Consider the following 10,883-nt stretch of genomic DNA (forward strand, 5'->3'; position numbering starts at 1 on the left):
GAAAAATGAGTTCCCAAGGTTGTCAGTTAAAAACCAAGGGCTCATTAAACAGCACTAGTTCCTGAGAGCAGACTTTTCAAACCTGGGAAAAGTAGATGAGGCCTGCCAACATCTCTCCCTCTAGTCTAGCCTATGAGAGGGACAACATCTTTATTGGAATGCCTCACTCTTCTTAAAAACCATACTCTTTTGTATCCATTCTAGAAACTAAAATATTATTTGCTTAATTGAGCTTTTTTGTATCCAAGTGCCATTTAAGGATCTGGGCCCATGTAATTTTATTTTTCAAAAATCACAGTGCAATTTTAGTACAAAAAGACAGTTCCTTCTTCACAGTCAAAAAAATAAAACAAAAAACTTAAATCCACTGCAATTAATAAGAAAGTAGAAAAAATTAACATTGGCATTGTCTAATACTTGTTATAAAGCAAAGAGCAAAGACTTTTTTTTAAATTATGATAACACAATACTGAGCCCAGTAGCCATATAATAATACTGTAAATATAGGATAATCGACAATCTGAGAAGAATGTAACCCCAGGATAATTATGCACTTCTCTATATCTTTAAAACAAAGCCTTATCGTCACATCTAAAAAGTGGAAGTTACATGGTAATTATTCTTTGAATTACTTTGTAACTGGTAGTATAATTATCAAGTAATCTGCATGAAAATAATTAGGTATTTACATAGTCTTTGCAATGTAATTACAGAGTAGTTGGCTGATTATGCAGCATGTGCCTTGTAACAGAAAGTGATACCAGAAAGACAAAAAAACCCTATAAAACAATTTCCATTTCAAGCAAAATGAGTTAAATTTGAAAAATAATTTCCTCTGTATTTTGCATGAATATGTGTGTGTTTCTGTGTACATGCCAATGTGTGTACATTAAAAGGTGGAAAATTAAAGAAACAGAAGTTTCCTCAGTGGAAGAAATTTGTGAATTCAATAACTTCCCAAGACATAAACTTCTCTCAGAACACAATAAGAATTTTTTCCATAATTCACAACTGTACTCTTCTCTCCATCTCAGAAGCCCATCTGCTTTCAGAGATGCTTAATAGGTTGGTAGACACAATATGAGGATACAATGACTTTTACTTTGGCTGAGTTTTACTCTGATTTTCACCTGAAAAAAAAAAGAATTAATGGTATAATTTTTGTTTTAATTTTAAAAGCATTAATAATTATTTCTCTTTTTTTTTTTTTTAATTAAAAATGTTCACTTTTGTTGTGAGCAAGTAGCCGAATAATTGATTTCGATCCCTCTTATATATCTGCACCTTCTGCTCTGGATGCACAGTTTTATTCAATTATCAGATGTAGACCACACAACAATGGAGATTATTTCTTAAATAGGAAGTAATTTTTTGGTAATCACTTGCATTAAAATAGCAATACAGTGCGAATAGAATGTATGTGCTTGAAATATTATAAATATATGGTCACAATGCAAATTATAAATGGAAAGGAGTAAGAACATTCCTTGAATATTACAGACAACAAACAAGTACCAACAACAGAAAAAAAAATCTGAGGAAACTATAATTATTTTTACAGTTCTCTGCTATTAAATTTTTCTAGATAGCCTTAACCTCTGGTTTTCTAGGCTCACCCCATCTGTGTCTATCAATATTATAAAATCAATAAGAACATGTTTTTCCTGTGGATTTTTAATGCCACTGACCATTTTTGATCATCCAGGTTGAACTTCTATATAAGAGAAACCAGCTCATTCTCGTGTCCCATCCAAAATGATGTGTCAGAGAGCTCTTCTGCAGATGAAGAACTTTTTTCCCTCTGTTTTTTCGTTTAGTCTTTACTCAGGGAATTCCCCATTGTTCTTTAAGTGAAATTGCCTAGATGAGATATTAAATACAAAATTAAATAGGGATTTCTATCTACTTTCTTTTTAATCCAGTAAATAATATAATCTGATAGGAGCTATATAAATGATTTTCTCAAATGAATGTATAAAACTCAACTAATTTTATTATTTTGAATATCTGAATTATTCCCTAGTGAAATATTCCAGCAAAAATAAATGCTTAAAGGTTCAGTGAATAATAAACACGTGAGATGCACCTCACATGTCTGGAATAACCTTTTCCTGCTGAAGCAAGAACACATTTCAAGCTGACTAAGTGTGAGAGTTCATGTTTTTCTTTCAGTGCTCAGCTTAATTTCATATAGAGAATAAGGGCTGCTGATAGGACTGACACTAAAGTAACTTCTTATGTATATACATAAAATTTTAGTATGACGCTGCACATGGTTATTTTCCAAAACTTACTTTGCATCAGGACTGTGGCATTTACATGATTCAGATTCTCATCTACTACAAAATACAATACAATACAAAAAATGTCTCTGTATACTTACTTATTAGTGTGCCCAGTAAATTGTCAATTTAGTAGAAGAGAGTCAACCGAACAGCTTCAGACTTTTGTACAAATCTATCAAATGCCTTACCTCACCAATGGAAGTAAAATGGAGGACTAGAATAATACCTGTCTTGTGTTTTTTGTATCATTTGAACAGCAAAGTACAACCATCTACTTAAAGAAGCAAATTTCATTGTAGATGTCTGAAATGGATCTGAACATGATTACCACATGCTGTGTCATTAAAAAACTGAAGTTCACAGCAAATTCCAAGTGTCTGCCAAGTCATAAGTAAAGAAAATTAGAAAAAAAAATTCAGAAAAATCCCGCAGGTCACATTGAGCTGAGGCATCTGTACAGGGACAGAACTCAGCACCACGCTTAAAGTGAGGAAGGAATGGGAGTCATGAACTCCATTGTGCCACACAACCTCCACTTCCTACAGCTATCTGACTGTGATTAGAGCTTGTCCAATATATAAGAAGGTTTTTTTTTTTTAATTTTACAATCCAAGGTTTCATCACTATAAACCCAAGAGAGAAACACATTAATGACAGCTAAAAAGATTTATAAATGTGTCATTAGAAAGCTGTGGAAAACTGAAAACAAACAAAACTTTGTCAGATAATAATCAGATGTCATGAGTTCTTAGCCAGTGACTCTAAGGAGTTAACAATACTGACAAGAAAAAAAAAATACTCCAATTCACAGCATGATCAGTATTTTAAGCTCCAGACAGCCTTGAAATATGCTCATACAAGTTTAAGCCATCAAGTTCCATTTCTGTTAGACAGGAATTTTTAAGAGCTATTACCACTTGATTCAATTGATTTACATGATAAACAGTGCTTGAGCTTGGACCAGCCACTGTTTCATTCTCCAACCTACACTAGGGAACCCAAGGCCCTCAATACTACGTATTTTTATTCCTCTGTGTTTCTTTTTTAAAAAAATTCACATTTCTCTGTTAATTTCTGAATTACTACGGTTAGTTAATACAAACCAGAGCCATTAATGGCCAGCAGGCCACATAAAGCAAGTTCTTGCACGCCGCATAGCAGGTTAAATTGCCCTCTAACTCTGCAGGACAAGCCTGAATGGAGACTCCACAGGAGCACAATTGGAGTTAAGAGCTCTGAATGCTCTTCTATGGCAAATGGCAGTAGTCTGACCCTGCAGGACTCTCTCTCTTGCAGCAAAGTGTGATAAAACAAATGCCTCTCTGATTAGAGGAATTAGTGCTGCTTCATCTCCTGTATGTCTGTGTCTCAGTCCTCGGAGCCAAGTGCTCTGCATCAGGTGCAGACACACTGGCTGGGGGCCAAGACCCTAAGAGGACTAGCAGCCTTTTTCCCACCTGCCCTATATAGTTCAAAAGCTCCCAGGTTACATGACAGCAGTTGCTTCCCAGCTGCATTGCTTGCCTCCAATTTAGAAGGTGTCTGCTCTGCCTTTGAGGAGCCACAGTGGCTGTGACCAGAGAATTCTGAGAAAAAGGACTGTTTCAGCTTGGCACCCAGACAAGGCCGGCAGCTGTAATCTTCCATGCCCTCTGTTTCAAAGAGATATTTCAAACATCGAGAAAGTTTTTATCGCCAGGGAATTTCTAAGAAGCTGTGAACTCACCTGGGAGCCTTTTCTTCAGTCAGGTCACCTAGAATTCTCCCTCCTTCGCTAGCCACTATTTTCACAGACTCTTTCAAATGTAATTGTCTCAGATTTCACATTTCCACCCAATCAGATAGCAGGCCAGAGACCCTCAAGAGCTCTAGAGCTGAATAGGCTTTTATTGGATGTGTCTAAGTAAATATGGTTCAAGTGGCTGCTGGAATGTAAGACTCTTCTCTGGATCAAGTCATGGTAATTGCTTATCAGCAATCATCAGTACTGATCAGGTCTGATACCTATACTATTCACCAATTTTCACACCAAATTTAAACTCATTTTATGCTACACCTATGCATTTAAAAGCTCATATAGAGCCAAATATTGAAGCCAGGTGAGGATTCTAATTGTTATTTTTTATGTGATTAATTTATACACGTTCACAATATAAGCGTTTAAGTGCCAAGTTATTAATGTACAGGATATTGCAAACCATATTTAGTCTTTCTGTAAAACAAAGATGACTCCAGCAAAACTCCCTCTACTTAAGCCAAGAATTTCAACAGCCTCCTGTCTTTGAAAATACTATATGTATTGCTAACCTCAAGCCCCAGAATTAAATTAAAGAATGAGTTTTGTTCAGTCTTTCATTTTTCCCAAAAGCCACATAGCACAGATAAGTGAGTGCAGTTTTCCTTTTTGGGCTCTCCTCTGCCACAGTGCTCCACTCCACCCCAGTGGCTCATAATCCTGGACCCTGCATCTTCCAATAAGTATGTGCACTTACATATGGTAGCCTTGCATAGCAAGAGGAAAAATGCAGGAGCATATCACACTCAGAAGTCATCATCAATATGACACAAATGCTGAGCCTCAAAATTAAAAACTGAAAAAAATGATAAAAATTTCAAACTCTGCTAGAAAATCATACTTTATCTCATGCTTCTTCTGGTTTTGTAAAAGAAATTCAGCAAACACAAAGCACTTTTGACAAATACTGATGAGATGTATCTCCCTGTTTAGGGTGCAACCAAGAACTACTGACTTTCCCTAGACTTAATCTTCAGGAAATATACTGCAATTTACCTATCATAGTTTAATTAAAATCTTTCTCCAAAGAGCATTAAACCAAAAAGTGAATTTAAAAGCATATCTAAGGAACTGAAACTGTGAAGCCAAACAAAGCATTTTTTAAAAGCCCAGTGAACAACTGGGAGTGAATAAAGAAAACTACAAAGAATGGCTAATGTTCAATCTGGGACAGGGTGTGATATTTAAAATAAACAAAAGTGACACAAAAGAATTCCTACCTGCATGCACTTCCAATAGCTGACTCTGCTGATACTTGCTGGTTTTGTAAGTGCTGGCTTTCTGAATTTGCTGATAACACTGAGTTAGGGGTTTTGTACAGAAGGGTGAGATACAGGCATTTCCAGCTGTATCCGCCAGATGACAGATTTATGGAGAATTGCATTTTATTGCAATCTCATGTTTATGATTTGGCCGTACAGTGTGCACAGAGATTATTGTCATGTAACAGGCTGGCAGCTTTTTCTTCTTGCCCTGCTAACAGGTGTGGATCCTGCTGGGAGATGCAAAGTGATGACTCACTGCAGCAGATGGGGCTCCTGAAATCTGTCCCGTTTGTACCAGACATACAAGCCTCTCTGGAAGACAGACCTTGTGCTGAGCTCTTCTCAGGGAGGCACATCCCAGCTAGGTCTGTCTGTGCAGTCACGGCTGACCTAGAATGTCTCTTGTTTTGGTAATAATGATGGAGAATGAAACAATCCACAAAAATTAAACATGGGCAAGCTGTTTCATAGGAGGCTTGAGAGATTGTTTCTATATTGTATTCTTGATGCATTTCTTTATGCTTTTCCTCTCTCAGAGGTCATGAATGTCAGGAATAAATGTACTTAGCAAACCTGAATAAATCCTCTCTCTTTGGTTTTGCTTGATGTGTCTGTTATTCAAAAAGCATTACTTGCTGTTGTTCATTTTTGATCTTACTCTCTTTGTATTACAGCTGCAGCATAACTGGCTCTTGCAGTAGTTTAATTTGAGAATTTCCTTCTTCTCAGTAAGCCGGTGATACTAGAATAGCATGCTTCAAACACACTGCATGCAAGCCAGCTCCAATATTACATCCAACAGCGAATACTTTGTGATGATACATACAAGTGAGATCAGACCTTGTGTAACAAGGTTAGTTGCTATAAACTACCAGCAATTCAGAGACAGTGATAACTGCTAAACTACTGTGGGACTTCCTTGCTGATATTAGTATTGTAAGTAGATTTATGCTTGTCAAAAAAAAACTTTTGGCCCTTTTTTAAAGGTCACAAACTCTTCTGACAACATCTCTAAGCTAGCCATTCTAGTCTGTCCCACCTCTCTTGGTATTATTATATTTATTGCCTCTCTTCCTAAATAGGTTCGCTCTCTGTCCAAAATTATCCACTTCCATAAAATTATCATAATTTTAATAAAGTTATTCAATTATTCAATTTTTCATAAAAGTTTCATAAAATTATTCAATTAAACATATGAAAACTTGCAAAAAGCTTAAAGGAATCAAAACTGCGGTAGAGGTAACACCAATTAAAAAGCACACATTCTCATTCACAGAAACAGATGTTGCTGTCTTCATCCAGTAGCACTCTGATTTGAAAGCTATTTTTGCTTTTGCTTTCCTTTTCCTTCTGTGTTTTCTCATATACTGTTGATTACTGACCATGAAAAGCAGAGAGGAAAAAAGATCAATTCTGAATTTGTCTTTGAGAGGCACTAGTGGTATGCTAGGAACGTCACAAAAGCATCCTAAACTGCATAGAAAACACAAAAACCTGCCATGAGATCTAATTCAAGAGTCTTTGAAGTAGTTCAGCTTCTACATATATTCATCAGTAAGCTTAGTCATATGTCTTTTGTGGAGTAGACTAACTTGTAAAGAGTCTCTCATATAGCTTAGGCACTGTCTGCATTTTATACTGGACTTTCTTATACCAATAACAAAGGGAGAGTCCTTACTAAAAGACCGTAACACTGCTCAAGAAAAATGTAAGGGAACAACATAACTGATTACTTTATCCTGTGCACTGAAGATATTTCAGAAATCTCTGCTTTGATAGAACTGACTGAAAAACTGACTGCTGGTTTATACTTGCTGCTGCTATTGAGATGTAACATTTCAGTGGCATTTGTGGCCAAAGTTTAAGATTTGGAAAACTTCAGCCACCTTAGACAGAAAGCCAGTATGTGAGTGTGCCTCTTCAAGCTGCAAGATCTTGTGGTGGTTCTGCTTGTGTAAATTTATAGCACAGAGTCAAGGAAAAACATGGTATATCTGCACAAAGGTATTGAGGTGCAGGATTTTTGAAGACAGCCCTGTTTAACTCGAATTTTGAAAAACAATGTCATTGCTATGAAGCAACCATGACCCTTCTTTGTAAGGGTTCATAAAAAAGAGCAGTCTTTAAACCAGAGAGCAAAATGCTTCTCCTCTCTTTTCATTTTCCCAAGAGTGCACTGGGGACAGTCCTATTAGATCTTGGTCTTCATTGTAAGCAAGGAAAAAACATTTGTAAGTTTGATAAATCACAAGTTTCTCTGAATACCTCATAATAGGGTTGTGCACATGGACGTTTAGGAGACAGTCCAGCAGGAGGACAGGTAAGATTTCTTTAACTGTGTGCACTCTGCTTTCTGTCACTGGCCAATTGCTCTCACCACAGTGTTATCTTTTATTGCACTGATGTATTAAATTCTGAAGAAAATATTGTAGTATTCTGTCAATACAGTACATTCCTTCAAACTCAGTGCATTGTTTTGGTAAATAAAGTACATAATGCCTTACCCCTTTTCCATTTGTGCTCCAATTGATTTTTTCATTGATTACTCAGAATTTCCAATAGCACTTCACTGCAATCACTCAACCTACAATACACATTTTGAGATAAAAATCAAAATTGAAATTAAAAATCTTGAGTAATCTTCTTGTCACCTACAAGTAATTAAACCTTTTTTAGGTTTTAGTGGACAGCTTTATGAAAAAACACAGCCTGTTTAGCATGTAAGTTACTTTATCAGAAACCTCCAAATAAAACTCATTTTATTAAAAAAATCTAAGCTGATCCTCCATAGTTATTCATGCAAAATAATTCACATTTGCTGAAAGGAAAAAAAAATTAAAAGGAAGGTGATTACAAACCTTCCTATAGCCAGGAAAACAAAGTTAAATACAATTTTTAAAAACCTTGCAAGGGTCCAGACAATACATAACACTTCAAAGACACTAATAATGCTGGCCAATGTTAACCACAAAATACCTTCTTAAATCTGGGAGTGGAAGCGATATCCCAGTCACAGGCTATATTGCCACAGTTGTCCTTTGGTGTGATGGATAACTGCAGTTACCAGCTGGATAACCTATTTACAGCCTGGTGGAAGCCTTGGACAGGGCAGAAAGACTGGCTCTGCAACTGAAGGAAAGGCTTCAGAGACCGAAAAAGCAACAGGATTCTTGAGACAAGAAGTAAAACAAACAAAACAACAGAGGCAGGAATGAGATCAAAAGGTCTAAACAGAAGTACAAGATGAGACAAGAGCAGACGTCTGGACAGCAGCCACATTTCTGCAGAACAGTTCTTAGCAGGCAGTGGAGGGAGACTCTACCCACATTTTCACGGTGAAGTCGGTGTCACAGCTGCAGATTCAGACTTGGAATAAATAGAGAATGGAGAGGCAGGGTGTGGGAGGCAGGGAGACAAAGAGGTTGTGCCATGTCGTGTGATATAGTTGTAGGCAGCCAGATGTGCAATCCATTCAATTCGAGCAAGAGCTGCAGGCATCTGTCAAAGCGACACCTTCCCCATGGAGCTTCCTCCTATCTGCCTGACGGATGGCTTCGGAGCTGCCAAACATATTTGTTCATCAGCTGAAGGGCAGCACCAAAAGACATTCCTTATTAACCTCCTCAAACAATTTGATCAAAACCTATTTCCAAAAGAATGTGGGGTAGAATAACCTAGACCACTAATAATTTTTCTTCCCAGATATCCAGTGTTCTTTCTGTCTGTCTTTTGTTAAGATTTCTTAAATAAATCAGAACAACCCAGAATAAAATCGAATTCTGAGATGTCTGGGCAAAATATTTTAATTTCTCAAAATCAGCAGAAATGTCATGAGTCATGCTTTCTTTAATGTCAGAGAATGCAATGGAACAGGCTCCTTTCCTAATCTACAAGGGAAAAGTTCATCCTCTAGTCTATTACAACTTCTCTGTGCCTGTTACCAAGGAGAAGTAAGAGAAAAAGTTGTCAACATGATTCCCACACAGATATTCAGACAGTCAAAAAGGTAGCTTAGAAAAGACTCCAATACTGAGTATCTGACAAATCATAGAGATTATCTGGCATATCATACTTAAGACCTACACATGGATGTCTATATATTTGACTCTATTGTTTAAATTACATTGATAAAAGCATCAAATCCAAAACATTTGTGTCCTTCCTGGGAATCAAGTTCAAGAGAGTGTATAATCCACCAGACCGTTTGATTCTTTTCATTATTGCAAGGAGAAAAAAAAAAGATAATTCCTATGTGTTCATTCTGAAAATAAGAAGACAAAATAAAGGTTCGATTCTAAGAATATATCCCAAGAGGCATTTGGAGCAATTTTCCTTAAAAAGGACAATCATTCAAGGGATTATAGATCATCACTTCCCTAAGTCCTCCCACTGAGACAATATTCTTTCAGCAACTTCATATGTTCTTGATCATTCATATTTGAAGCTTTAGTGCCATTGACTGCTCTTGCTTTTTGGGGGATTAACATGATTTCAATGAGGTGAGCTGGTGCTCTGCAAGCTTAGAGCACAGAGCCTGAAGTGTATTCCAGGACCATTATAATTTCAGTCCATAACTACGCAACCCTGAAGTGTCATAGCATTTTGTTTCACAGTGACTTCCACTGAGGACATGTTTTTAGAATGGGCATCACTAGGCAATGGGTCAGAAGTATGTTTATCTCCCTGAATTGTTCAAGCTTTCCAAAGAAGAGAAATTGATAATTTGTGTTTCTGAATGAGGCTTAGCCTCCTTGGAAGCTGAGCTGTGAAAGCCTATCGCCATGGGGTGTGCTTTCAAAGACTCACGTGGGGGTTTAGCAGTGTGCTTTTCATGTACTATTCGAGAGCCAAGGCCTGCTTCTGCATTTTCAGTTGAGGAGCACTGGGTAAAAGCAAGAAGTAAATGTGTATATGGACATACATAGAGATATCATTTTTTGTTGGTGTTCCTTGATATATTACATCCAAATTTCTTCAGTTGTCTAGAGTCACTCCTATCCATAGGGTGCAAAGGAAGCAATTCTTTCTCAAGAAAGGGATATGATCTGGGTAGGTAATGTCTTGAGGGCTTTCCTTACCCACTCCTACACAATTTTATGAGTAATCAGTAATTAAAATGACTGTTACCTAAGGTATCTAACAACACATTTCCACACACATGTCGCATTGCCACAGTCATGCTCCAGTGGCCACGTCTCCTATTATGGTAGATAGATTTCTTTCACATAAACCTTAATACTTTTAAAATTACACTTGGTATGAATTTCCTGGGTTTTTAGCTTTGGTTTGGTAAAATAAAGATTATTGTGATAGAAGGATGATAGGAACTCCTATTACAGAAAGACATTATACATTATAGTTAGTAAACTATATCTTATTTAAATTCCTTGTTCCTCATCTTAGATTATTGAAAAATTTGGGGTTTTTTTTAATAAATGCAACTCTATATTTAGATAGATTTTTAGAGTCCGAAACTCAAAGAAGGCACTTAAATCAAGATTTGGAAGCCTTTCTAAATGAGTTTTTCTATTGAAAATC

General features: G+C 36.7%; 1 long non-coding RNA gene across 1 annotated transcript; it reads right to left on the reverse strand.

Annotated features, from left to right (window-relative positions):
- Positions 1–253: 253 nt before the first annotated feature.
- LOC148224873 (uncharacterized) lies at positions 254–10,607 on the reverse strand. The gene is made up of 4 exons (XR_015801595.1): positions 8,322–10,607; positions 7,850–7,929; positions 1,689–1,860; positions 254–1,130 (listed from the first exon to the last, which is right to left on the reverse strand). It is a non-coding gene; the product is annotated as an uncharacterized LOC148224873 (long non-coding RNA).
- Positions 10,608–10,883: the final 276 nt, after the last annotated feature.

The sequence above is a fragment of the Sturnus vulgaris genome, chromosome 2 (genome assembly GCF_052056855.1).
Source record: "Sturnus vulgaris isolate bStuVul1 chromosome 2, bStuVul1.hap1, whole genome shotgun sequence".
NCBI lineage: Eukaryota > Metazoa > Chordata > Aves > Passeriformes > Sturnidae > Sturnus > Sturnus vulgaris.